Source organism: Adiantum capillus-veneris, chromosome 7, assembly GCF_014529385.1.
Source record: "Adiantum capillus-veneris isolate H3 chromosome 7, ASM1452938v2, whole genome shotgun sequence".
NCBI classification, from domain to species: domain Eukaryota; kingdom Viridiplantae; phylum Streptophyta; class Polypodiopsida; order Polypodiales; family Pteridaceae; genus Adiantum; species Adiantum capillus-veneris.
This window is the reverse complement of record NC_140937.1, coordinates 170519990-170533139: the sequence shown is the minus strand read 5'-3', so window position 1 is coordinate 170533139 and position 13150 is coordinate 170519990.

Below are 13150 nucleotides of genomic sequence, written 5' to 3'. Positions count from 1 at the left end.
TCGCAAAAATTTGATCTCTATAGGACAATTGGACGATGAAGGTCACAACATTGCATTCGGAAACAAACGGTGGAAGATCTCAAAGGGATCTTTGGTGGTTGCCAAGGGAGAAAAAGTCGGTTCACTTTACTTGTGTACTGTTAGTACGCAACCTTCAGCTTGTGCAGCAACTACAGAAGTTGACTGTGCGGTGTGGCACTACCGACTTGGGCATATGAGTGCCAAAGGAATGCAAATCCTTCAAACAAAGAAGCTTCTACCAGGTTTGAAAGAAGTGGACTTAGAGTTCTGTGAAGATTGTGTTTATGGTAAACAAAAGAGGGTAAAATTTCAAAAATCGGGAAATGAAAGAAAAAATAAAAAACTTGAGTTGGTTCATTCTGATGTTTGGGGTCCTGCAAGTACACCATCACTTGGTGGCTCATTGTACTATGTAACATTCATAGACGATGCGGCTAGAAAAACATGGGTTTATGTCATGAAGAATAAATCCGATGTATTTTCCATATTTCAAAGGTGGAAAGCCTTTGTGGAGAATGAAACAGGTACCAAGGTTAAATGCCTCAGATCCGACAATGGAGGCGAATATTGCAGCCAAGCTTTTGAAAGCTTTTGTGCTAGCAATGGCATTCAGAGGCAAAGGACAACCCCAAGGACACCTCAACAAAACGGGATTTCGGAAAGGATGAACAGGACAATCATGGAACGAGCACGAAGCATGTGGCTACATGCAGGCCTACCGCTTGAGCTTTGGGCGGAAGCTGTAAGTACGTCTGTGTACTTAATCAATCGGTCACCCTCAACGGCATTGGATGGGGGATTTCCAGAAGAGGCATGGACAGGTAAACCAGTGAATTATGCATTTCTCAAAGTATTTGGGTGTGAGGCTTTCATGCACATAGATAGAAGCCTAAGATCAAAGCTAGATGCAAAGTCCAAAAAGTGTTTCTTCATTGGCTATGGAGAAGGAGACTTTGGGTATCGCCTATGGAATCCTAAAGATGGTAAAATATTAAGGAGTAGGGATGTAATTTTTAACGAACAAAATATGTACAAAGATTACTTGGAAAGAAAACAAATAAAAGAAACAGGTGATGAGTACATGGAGCTTGAGGACGGTGAAGACTCAAGGACTGCAAACGGTGACAATGTGCAACAACGTCAACCAAATGAGGAGCCTCAACCTATTCCCCGAAGATCTACAAGAGCAAGTAGACCTCCAAAAAGGTTTGTTCCTTCCTTCAACCATCTCTTGATCTCAGATTCTGGAGAGCCGGAATCATACGAAGAAGCTATGCAACATGAATCCAAAGAACAATGGACGAAGAGCATGCAAGTGGGGATGGACTCACTACATCGCAACCAAACATGGGAGTTGGTTGAGTTGCCTAAAGGTAAGCGGGCACTTCAAAACAAATGGGTGTACAAGCTGAAGGAAGAAGAAGGCGGGAAGAAAAAGTACAAGTCTAGGCTTGTGGTAAAAGGTTTTTCTCAAAATAAAGGTATTGACTTCAATGAAATATTTTCTTCTGTTGTAAAAATGAACTCAATTAGGCTTGTCTTAAGCCTTGTGGCTGCTCATGATTTAAATCTCGAGCAAATGGATGTAAATACGGCAGTCCCTCACGGTGACTTAGAGGAGGAAATCTACATGCTTCAACCAAAGGGGTATGAAGTAAAAGGTAAGGAGAAAATGGTTTGCAGATTAAAGAAGAGCTTGTATGGTTTAAAGCAAGCATCAAGACAATGGTACTTGAATTTTGATCGATGGATGTTGGATCATGGACTCATAAGATGCAACTCGGATCACTGCGTCTACACGAAGAATTTGGGAGATGGGAAGTTCATCATCCTAATGTTGTATGTTGATGACATGCTAATTGCAAGTGCTAACATGCAGGACATCAAAGACCTAAAAGAGGAGATGTCTAAATCTTTTTCAATGAAATATTTAGGTGTTGCAAAGAGGATACTTGGTATGAAAATATCAAGGGACAGGACGAAGAAGACAATAAATCTATCTCAAGCAGATTACATCAAGAAGGTACTAGAAAGGTTTGCAATGCAAAATGCAAAACCAGTTTCTACACCTTTGGCTGGTCATTTTAAACTAACGAAGGATATGTGTCCAAAGACACAAGAGGAGATAGCCTATATGTCTAAAGTTCTATATGCTGCAGCGGTAGGTTCTCTAATGTATGCTATGGTCTGGACAAGGCCAGACATTGCACATGCAATGGGAGTTGTGAGTAGGTTCATGGACAACCCAGGTAAAGAGCATTGGCAAGCTGTGAAGTGGATACTTAGGTATCTAAAAGGGACAACAACAAATGCTTTGTATTTTGGAGGAACTGATATTTTTCTAGAAGGGTATGCTGATGCAGATATGGCAGGTGACAAAGATACTCAAAGGAGCACTACTGGCTATGTGTTCACGGTTGGAGGCACAGCAGTAAGCTGGGCTTCAAAGCTGTAGAAAGTGGTTTCACTTTCTACCACGGAAGCAGAGTATGTAGCAATGACGGAGGCAAGCAAAGAAATTATGTGGCTTCACAGATTCTTAGAAGAGCTTGGATTCAAACAAGACAATTGTGTCTTGTACAGTGATAGCCAAAGCGCTATCCATCTTGCAAAGAACTCAGCCTTTCATTCAAGGACAAAGCACATTGAGGTGAGATATCACTTCATACGCACTCTTTTGGAAGAGGGACAGCTAAAGCTAGCCTAAGGTGTATACAAGTGAAAATCCTGCAAACATGTTTACAAAGGTGGTCAAAAAGGAGAAGTTGAGCTTTTGCTCATCTTCAATCGGCATTCAAGGATAAGAAGCCAGAATAAAAAGCAGTCACAGGTTTGGTTTGGAGATCAGTCTCCAAGTGGGAGATTGTCAAGTATGGAGCGTGATTTACCCTTGTAATTTTCTGTGGTAAAAGCGCACATTTGTAAGGCCCCCATTATGAGGAGAAGCCATCGTGCGTGAAGGAAAATCACTCACCGGAAACCAAAATTTTCACGGACAAGAATCAGGGGCAACTTTAGAGGCCTCTGGGGTGGAGGCCCCCGAGACTTGTTTTTTCGCCGGAATATTCCTTTTCACCGGAATATTATGGCCGGACGGCGGCCGGAAAGTGGTCGGAAAGCAATCGGTCGGTTGGCCAGTGGCCGGTAGTCAATGACCGATGGCCTGTGGTCGGAAGTCAATGGCCGGTGGCCGGTGGCCGAATTCAAAAGCGGACTTGTCTTCTCAAGGGCGGCCACACATTGGCGGATTGGAGGGTCCGATTTGGACTTATTCGCACAAGGGCGGCTACACATGGTTGTCTCTCATAAGAGAGGGCAGCCCTTTTGGCCTATAAAAGGAGGCCATTTCTACACACATTTCATAGTGTGAAGTTGATGCAACAAGGTGAGTGTGAGGTGGTGAGAGTGAAGCAAGGCGGGAGATCTATCAAGGGTTTAATCCCTTTGTAAACTACTTCTTCTTTTGAAGTGATAAAGCCATTGAGTGGCTGCTTTCCCGTAGACGTAACCCACATTGGGTGAACCACGTATATCGTGTGTACTCTCTCTCTCTCTCTCTCTCTCTCTCTCTCTCTCTCTCTCTCTCTCTCTCTCTCTCTCTCTCTCTCTCTCTCTAATCTCTTGTGTGTGAAATCTATCTCTCTCCATCAAGTAATCTACTCAAAAATCTATTTAGCTACGTCTTATTTCCTAGCACACCTTACTTCATCAACTTCACAATGTAGTTTTGTGTGTAGAAGAGGCCTCATTTTATAGGCCAAAAGGGTTGCCCTCTCTCATGAAAGGCAACCATGTGTAGCCTCTCTTGTGTAGACAAATCCAAGTTGGACTCTCAAATGCACCCATGTCTGGCCGTCCTTGAGAAGACAAGTCCGCCTAAAAATCGGCCACTAACCAAAGACTTTTCCACCCATCGGCTACCGGTCATTGACTTTCGGCCATCGGCCATTGATTTCCGGCCCCCGGCCATTGACTTCTGACAATCGGCCAACCGATCGGCCATTTTCATATCACTTTTCGACCGTCGTTGAGCCATAATATTCCAGCAAAAAGAGAATATTCCAGACGTGAATTTTTTGTTTTTTGGCGAGTAATTTTTCTTATGCACGATGGCTTCTCCTCATAATGGGTGCCTTACAAATGTGCACTTTTAAGACTAAAAATTACAAGTGGTGAATGAAGCTCCATACTTAACAATCTCCCACTTGGAGACTGATCTCCACACCACACCTGTGAGACTGCTTTCCATGCTGGCTTCTTATCCTTGAATGATGATTGAAGATGAGAAAAAGCTCAACTTCTCCTTGTTGACCACCTTTGTTAACATGTCCGATTTTCACTTGTGTGCAACTTTCCTAGATTTAGTTGTCCCTCTTCCAAAAGAGTACGTAATAATTGATATCTCACCTCAATGTGCTTTGTCCTTGAATAAAAGATTGAATTATTCTCAAGATGAATGGCTCTTTGACGGTCACTGTACAAGGCACAAATGTCTTGCTTGTATCCAAGCTCCTCCAAGAATCTGTGAAGCCACAAAATTTATTTGCTTACCTCTATCATTGCTACATACTCTGCTTCCATGGTAGAAAGCGAGACCAATTTTTACAGCTTTGAGACTCAACTTTTCGTTGTGTCTCCAACTATGAAGACATAGCCAATAGTGCTCCTTTGAGTATCTTTGTCACCTACCATATCTGCATCAGCATACCCTTGTAAGAAAATGTGAGTGCCTCCAAAATACAAAGCATTTGTTGTTGTCCCTTATAGATATCTAAGTATCCACTTCACAACTTGCCAGTTCTCTTTACCTAGATTGTCCATGAATCTACTCACAACTCCCACTGCATGTGCAATGTCTGGCCTTGTCGATACCATAACATACATTAGAGAATCTACAGTTGTAGCATATGGAACTTTTAGATATATAGGCTATCTCATCTTGTGTTCATCCTTGGTTAGTTTAAAGTGACTAGCCAAAGATGTAGAAACGGATTTTTCATCTTGCATTGCAAACCTTTCTAGTACCTTCTTGATATAATCCTCTTGAGATAGCTTTACAAACTTCTTCCTCATGTCCCTTAATATCTTCATTCTGAGTATCCGCTTTGCAGCACCTAAATCTTTCTTTGAAAAATATTTAGATAGCTCCTCCTTTAGGTCTTTGATATCCTGCATGTTAGCACTAGCAATCAACATGTCATCAATATACAACATTAGGATGATGAACTTCCCATTTCCCAAATTCTTCGTGTAGCTGCAATGATCTGGGTTGCATCTTGTGAATCTATGATCAAACATCCATCGCTCAAACTTCAAGTACCACTATCTTGATGCTTGCTTTAGACCATGCAAGCTCTTCTTTAATCTGCAAACCATTTTCTTCTTACTGTTTACTTCATACCACTTTGGTTGAAGCATGTAAATTTCCTCCTCTAAGTCACCATGAAGGAATGCCATATTTACATCCATTTGCTCAAGGTTTAAGTCATGAGCAGTCACAAGGCTTAAGACACAACTAGGCTGAAGACAAGCCTAGTTGAGTTCATTTTTACAATAGGAGAAAATATTTCATTAAATTCAATACCTTTCTTTTTTAGAGAACCCTTTTACCACAAGCCTTGACTTGTGCCTTTTATTCCCACCTTCTTCTTCCTTCACGTTATCCACCCATTTTTTTGGCAGTGCCCACTTACCTTTAGGCAACTCAACAAACTCCCATGTTTGGTTGTGATGTAATGAGTCCATATCCACTTGCATGCTCTTCATCCATTCTTCTCGTGTTGCATAGCTTCTTCATTTGATTTCAACTCTCGAGAAGATATGATATGAGAGGGAGTCTCGATATTAGTAGGCATAGATCCACCATGCGGATTCACTTCCTCATTTGCAAGAACCCTTCTCATTCTCTTGTGTGAGGTCCCCAACCCCAAGAATATTGGGAAAACTTGATAGATGACCTTCCTTTATTCTCATGTTCAGTTCACGACACCCTACTCCGTTTCCACAAAGTACAGATATGAGAAACAGAAGAGAGGAAGTCCTCTATCCATCATGATCGTGGTTGTAAGGGTCATACGCCACAAGCCAAGGTTCACTATATGTAAACCCTCCATATCACGTGAATTCATTGAAGGGGATCGGGGAGCACCACAGATGGAGAGTGTGACAGAAGGAGACACACGACACACAGATATGGGTGGGGAGACTCAAAGAGTGAGCAGCCCCCTATACACTTATGCTATGTATAAGGTATACAAGTCAGGGGCGCCCAGACTCTGAGCGGTCGAGCAAGGCACAGGCGCCTATACCCCAACAACCTCCCACTTAAAGGCGATTGTGCCTTTAAGCAAGGGAACCTAGTCTAAAGACTACAAAAGGTGAGAGAAAACCGCTCTCAACCGATGCCCACTGGCTGGCTGTGATCGTGTGCATCCGGTTGTCCTGCTCCCGTGTAAGTCCATACACCACCAAACGTACCGCACACGTACTGCAAGTATGTACGCAATACCTGCATATCTCCCTCGTGCACTATGCCATCATCAGTCAACAAACGACTGACAACCCCAACAAGCATATGCTCCTTCCAAGCAACAAAATCTGCACCATCAAACTGTGTCAGACCATAACGCTGGAAGTCAAATGAAAAATCAGCCATAATGCTCGCAAAAGAGCAACCAACAATGAGTAGCAAATGTCAAACAAATTAGCCCTAAACTGGCTCGAATCGCATCAACAAAAGTCTACAAATATGGCTGTAAATCAGCCCCAAAACAGCCCCAAAATTCAGCTGCATAAACAAGTCACAAACGTGTCCCAGATCAGCCTACAACTGAGCCATACATGGACACCTGCAAAGAGGAAACAATGGCTGAAAATTCAACGCCCAAATAAGCCCTCAAACCTGCCTGTAAACTTGTAAACCTGTAGCTGAAACCTGCTAAAAAACCTCAAGTCATTAGTGCTCGAATCCACCTAGCTCGTAGCCACACAAGCATACATCACAACATTCACTCCTGTGAGTGTGCCAAGATAACTGTACGCCTGTCAAACCGTGAGCGAATCACCAAGCCCACACTATGCGGTATTGATGCATACACACGCACAAATCTCCCACCTGCAGAGAACACCGCACACAAAAGCTGAGTGCAACCCGCAATCTCTACCTAGATCGCATAAATGATACGCATAAAACTCCTTGGAAAATTTTGCCAGAGTTTCGTCAGTAAAACGGCCACAAAACCAGTAACCAAACTGACTGCACGCTCAAAACCATGAGCAACCAAAGCGCATCAAACCGCACTCCAAATGCATGCACCAATCTCCACACTTTGCATACATCATTGCAAACACCTGCAAATCTAGTACACAAATATCTGCTCTACTTCTGACTGCCCAAAAACATGCTCGAGGCATACATTGCCGAGCTCAAAATGCAATCACATTAGTCTCCCTGAGCATCAACCACATAAGGCATACATCGTATCCTCCCACCTGTGAGGAAACTTGCAACAAATATCACTCTCACATCTGAGAGCAAACCATATGTGGAATCCTCGACACACAATAAACAACTGCTGGTGCAGAAAATTCAGCGTTCAGAATTTTTTAAAATTCTGATATGACGAGCGCGTCCGGAGCGTACCAAAACCCCAAGGTAGACTCCTGGATCACATGTATCCGAGTCCGAGTGTGAAAGCTATGCCAAAAAACGTTGTTTTCGGCCCAAAAACGCAGCAAAAACTGCCAAAAGAGGGTTGAAAATGCAGCTCCTCAACCATAGCTCGAATGAAGTTTTTGATGGCTCGAATGGGTTCGAAAGGGGGGTAAAACGCCAGGACGCCTGATGGAAACGCTCTCGAAAAGCTGAATTTGCCGATGCCGAAGTCGAAACCCTGTTTGCACTCTTGAAAGTACGCTCGCGCGCGGACGCGATTTCGGGAATGAAACTGGCTCTCCGCTATCGTCGTGACTGTGCACACATGCGCTCCCTCCGCACCTACGCTTTGATACCAATTGAAGGGGATCGGGGAGCACCACAGACGGAGAGTGTGAGAGAAGGAGACACACGACACACAAATATGGGTGGGGAGACTCAAAGAGTGGGCAGCCCCCTATACACTTATGCTATGTATAAGGTATACAAGTCAGTGGGCGCCCAGACTCTGGGCGGTCGGGCAAGGCACAGGCGCCTATACCCCAACATTCATGGTATATTTTAAAACTTCTTAATCTGTAGATTTTTCATGGATAAAATGGACCCCTTTCTTATTCAGTTTGTGCTCATCTCCTTTGTTAGGTACCCTTCTGTATGTTAAATAAGGGTAAAATTGAACGTTTAAAAACCCCTTATGTTGAAATCATGTGCCATGTTCACATATTTATAGGTGACCCCCCAGCTTGTACAATGGTATTCATTGCTGCCTAATATTAGTTATTGACTAATTGTGTGTCAAAGTTGGAGATTGAACCATGGAGATTGTATGGGGGCTTGCAGTATGCAATAATTTATTTGTATGTAACTGATTATGTTGACTTATGTTTAGGCCACAGAGTGCACACATCCACACACCACTCCACACACACCTATTATTGGGGGGGGGTAATTAGGGGCTAATGTCCTCCAATTTGGGTGATCAAGCAGTTGATAATAACAGGCTAAAAACATAGAGATTTCACTCAAAAATTAAAGGATCAAGCCTTGAGCAAAATCGGCATGCATTAGCTTTACAAAATGGTGTTGATGAGCACTTTGTACACACATGAAATGCGTGAGCAATTGAAAAATACGGTGAGGGTAATGTTAATGCGAAACGTGTCGAAAGTTAATGCAAAAATATGCACTCTAATTTAAAAATTGCACTCATAACCAAAGCTAAAAGTGAATTCCTCCTCACCTAATCACCAAAGGGCAGTGGAGCATGCTCGTGCCCAAGTGGTGATTGGGGATTAGGGATTATTAAGCTAATGCAAATAGAAGTTAGAGAATTCTGATCACACAAATGCATACTAATGAACCTAGCTAGCATAACCTAATGCTCTGATACCACTTGTTAGGAACGGGACCGTGCTAGCCAGGTTGGATTAAAGAGAAACATAGTGCAAGTGTGTGTGTGTGTGTGTGTAAGCAAGATCATCACTCAAGTGAATTAGGTTCCAAGATAGAATTAGCTTGGACTCATAAACACAATCTTGAGTATTGACTTAGCTTAGCACAAGCTCACCATAGACAAGCATGTAGTGCAAAATAGAGTTGTTTTTATTCATTCATGAAATGAGCTTTAAGTAGCTCTACAGTCTTGCTCCACAGCATGTGGGATAATTCCACTCTTCTCTCCTTGACTCGCACTTTAGGAAAAATCTCACACTTTACAACAGTTGGGCTTGAGAGTCAGTTTATGCAGCTTTCCAGGAAGCCACACTTGGATATGGTGAGTTACACATTGCCCTATTTGAGTGTTGCCTTGTATTATGCACTCTTTTATGGGGCTTGCACGAAGGTGCAGCTCTATGGTTACACAGATTGGGTTGATAGTCTATTTGATTAGCAATCTACCATTAGGTTTATGTTCTTACTTGGGATTTCTACTATCACACTCAGCACCAAGAAGTAACCCGACGTTTCCTCTTCAAGCATAGAGGCTAACTATATGGGTATTGCAATGGCAACATGTATGGTAGCACGATATATTGGAGATGCACTCAAGATACAATCGTGTAATATTGTAGTATTGTACATTATACGACGTACGTAAAATACGCTATAAACGGATGTATTATACAATATCATCAATTAAATGAACGTATTATATGATGCCACGTCAGAAAAATCACCGTATCGTTTAATTTCTTAGTAGTTCAATAACAATTTATTTTGATTGAAATATAGCTCAATCAAAATAAATTGTTCTATATCTACATGAACGGCAAGCCCTCTTCCATTGTAGGCTTCTTAATTGAACTAGTTGCCTTGAGTTCAACCTAAAATTGAACTCTAAAAAACCAAAATCAAAGAAAAATTTGTATTGATTGAGTTTTCATTTAGAAGTATACTTATTTTAGTTAAAAAATACTAAAGTGGATTTAAATTTTGATATTTATATAAATTGGATTATATATTTTGTGTAAAATAAATTAGTTTGAGTAGATTTAGTGAATGCTTACCATGTGTAGAAAATTCATACTTGGAAGTAATTTAATTCTATTTAATTTTGTAGTTACTTCTTTGTGTAGAGCCATGCTCACGCTTAAAAGTAACTTAAGTAGACTTAGCTAGTGATTGCATGCCTAGTGTAGAGCAATGCTCTCATTGGAGGCATTTTTGCAAGAAAAATAGTCATCGCTTACCTTCTGTAGAGTTTGACTCACATTTGGAAGTGATTTAGATAGGGTAACGAAAAAATACCTTATGTGTAGATATTGACTCACACTTGAAGGTCATTTAGGGTGCATTTAGAAAATTCCATGTTATGTATAGAGTTTACTTACACTTAGGGTATATAAATATAAATTAAAATATTCTTTTTCATGAGTAGATTGAAAGCTCACACTCAAAAGTAATTTTTAAGATGTAAATAACAATACATTATAGAATGTCTACGTTTGTGACATTGTAGATGTTTGTTGATTCTTAAATAAGAAAGCAATGGTGATGATTTGATTTTTAAATAGAATAGCACTGATTTGTATAGATTGAAACTAATTTGAGATATAATGTTGATAAATAGTTTTGTTATGCTTACAGACCTCAATATTGTGAAAGGATAAGAGTGGAGATACGTAGATGAATTGATAGCAGGAAAGACCTCATCGAGGTTGATGTGTGAGTCTTGTGGCCACAAATTTAGCAAGAATGCACATGGAATAAAAGAATGTGTTCAAAATACCTAAAAATGTGCTAGCTTGCAAAAACCCCCCCAAAGGTATCGTTGAAAAATTTCCTGAATGGGCTCTCAAAGCAAAGAGAAGACTTGCCGAATGAAAAACATCTAGTGCACTTCGTTGTCAAAGATGTGTTCATATTTGGGCGTGTTTATTGGTACATGCATGAAGCTATTCGCAAGCTGAAAGAGAGTATGTCCTTTGCAGTAAGAGAGGAAAACATGATGGTCTCTTTTGCTGAGAAACGGTGGGATCAACTACACACCTCGTTACATGGAGCAGGCTTTGTGATGGATCCAAAGTTTCAAATGCACAGTCAATCAATGCATGTAGATGGCAAGGTTGCTTATACACAAAAGATAGCTTACACCAACAGAGAAGAAATGTTTGGAGATCCATGACACATAGATGCAATCAAGACAATGAGTGCACCTATTTGTGGAAAGAGTATGGCGGGAAGAAAGTGGAGCTACAACATGTGGCTTCAAGAGTCTTGTCAGTGGAAGTTGTGAGCAGAATTGGTCATCTTTTGCCTTTGTACACACTAACAAAAGAAATTGATTAACTCCTAAACGGGCTGCATATCTAGTATACGTCTTTTTCAATATGCGACTAATGCACAAGTCAAAAAGGATAGCCCACTATCTACAGAGCAAAGCTTTGGATGTTTTCAAACCCACGAAGCAATTGCAGATGAAACCCATTCTGATGATGAAATTGAGTGGGATCTTGAAGATGTGGATCCAAATTGTTCAAATGCAGAGGAAGTAGATGACTCGGTGCATGTGATTGACAATTCATATGGTGTATAAGTGACAAATCAATTTTATAATCAAAGAAAGCTCTTGAGTGCTTGACATCTCTCTCTCTCTCTCTCTCTCTCTCTCTCTCTCTCTCTCTCTCTCTCTCTCTCTCTCTCTCTCTCTCTCTCTCTCTCTCTCTCTCTCTAACAAAAAGTAATTTCATTAAATTGGTTATTTCTAAAAGTGTGGGCTTTTACAAAAAGAATGATTTCAAAATGGATGGGATGTGCATAGAGAAGATCTCCGACAAGTGAAATATGTTCCCATGGATTCGCTTGTCCCTGCTTGCGATATATCTTCTTCTAAGGGTCCAATCTTGCTAATTTCTACTCCAGTCCAATATTCTCAGCTTCTAATGCTTCGCATCGAGCGCGCAATAATTGTGTAGTCTCTTGTTGGTTGGGGAGTTCAATGCCTTGGCTAGCCAATTGCTCAAGGATTGCTATCTCTTCAAGGAGGTAAGTGAAGCCCTTCTTGCACGGAGGCTCTCCTTCATTTGTCTCTTAAGCGTGAACTCATTATGTCGGCCGTCCCTTTCCAACTCCTCCGTGCTAGGTCGGTCATTCCAATCTCCTTTGTGCCCAAAAATATAATAACAATAGCATTGCTGCACAAAGAAAATGGCTATTTGGTTATTGTTTGGATTTTGTTGATACACCTGTAAGAATGTGGCATGCATGTGCTGCACCAGTATCGTGTGTTGCAGATTTGAAATCTTTAACACTAGAATGGTAACAGGACACTTTTATGTCCTTGGACACTTTTGTGTCCTGTTAAGTGACCAATTTGCTTGAATTATTTGAAGAGTACGAAAATGAATTTCGAGGTGCTATATATCCACAAAGTTGCCTTATGAGCTGAAAAAAACTTAGCATTTTTTTTGGAGTATCGATCTCACCATTAACCTTACTCTTGCACAACATTTTTGAACCTAAACTGTGTGAAAAAATGGGTCCTGTTTTTGGCTTTTTTTCAATTTTTGGCAACTATACCACTCTAAACTTCATGTTTGTGAGGTTTAGATGGCTAGAGGTTAGGCCTTCATAGTTCTCAACATGTTTTGATGCTTGTAGATAGAGCTAAGTGTTAAAATTGAAAGTTATGACCAATTTACAAGAATTACATAATCCTGTTTTTTGACCAAAATTAGCACTTTTATGATTTTTTTGGTGGCATTCTTGATATCCAAATTCAATTTTGATTGTGTAAGTGTAATGTATAACATAAAGCTAATCTTCCTTGAGTTTTGGGGGACCTAATATGCTATATAGCATAGTATATGATGATGGTTGAGTTTTTTGATTGCTGAAGAATACGATACATTTTAGAGTAGCAAGTATAACTTTCTCAATATTGTTGGTTTCTTAGGTCAATTGTGTGTATGTTGTACGTAGTAACCATATCTAATCATAGACTACAAACTTGGCTAGATATTGAGTAGTTTATAT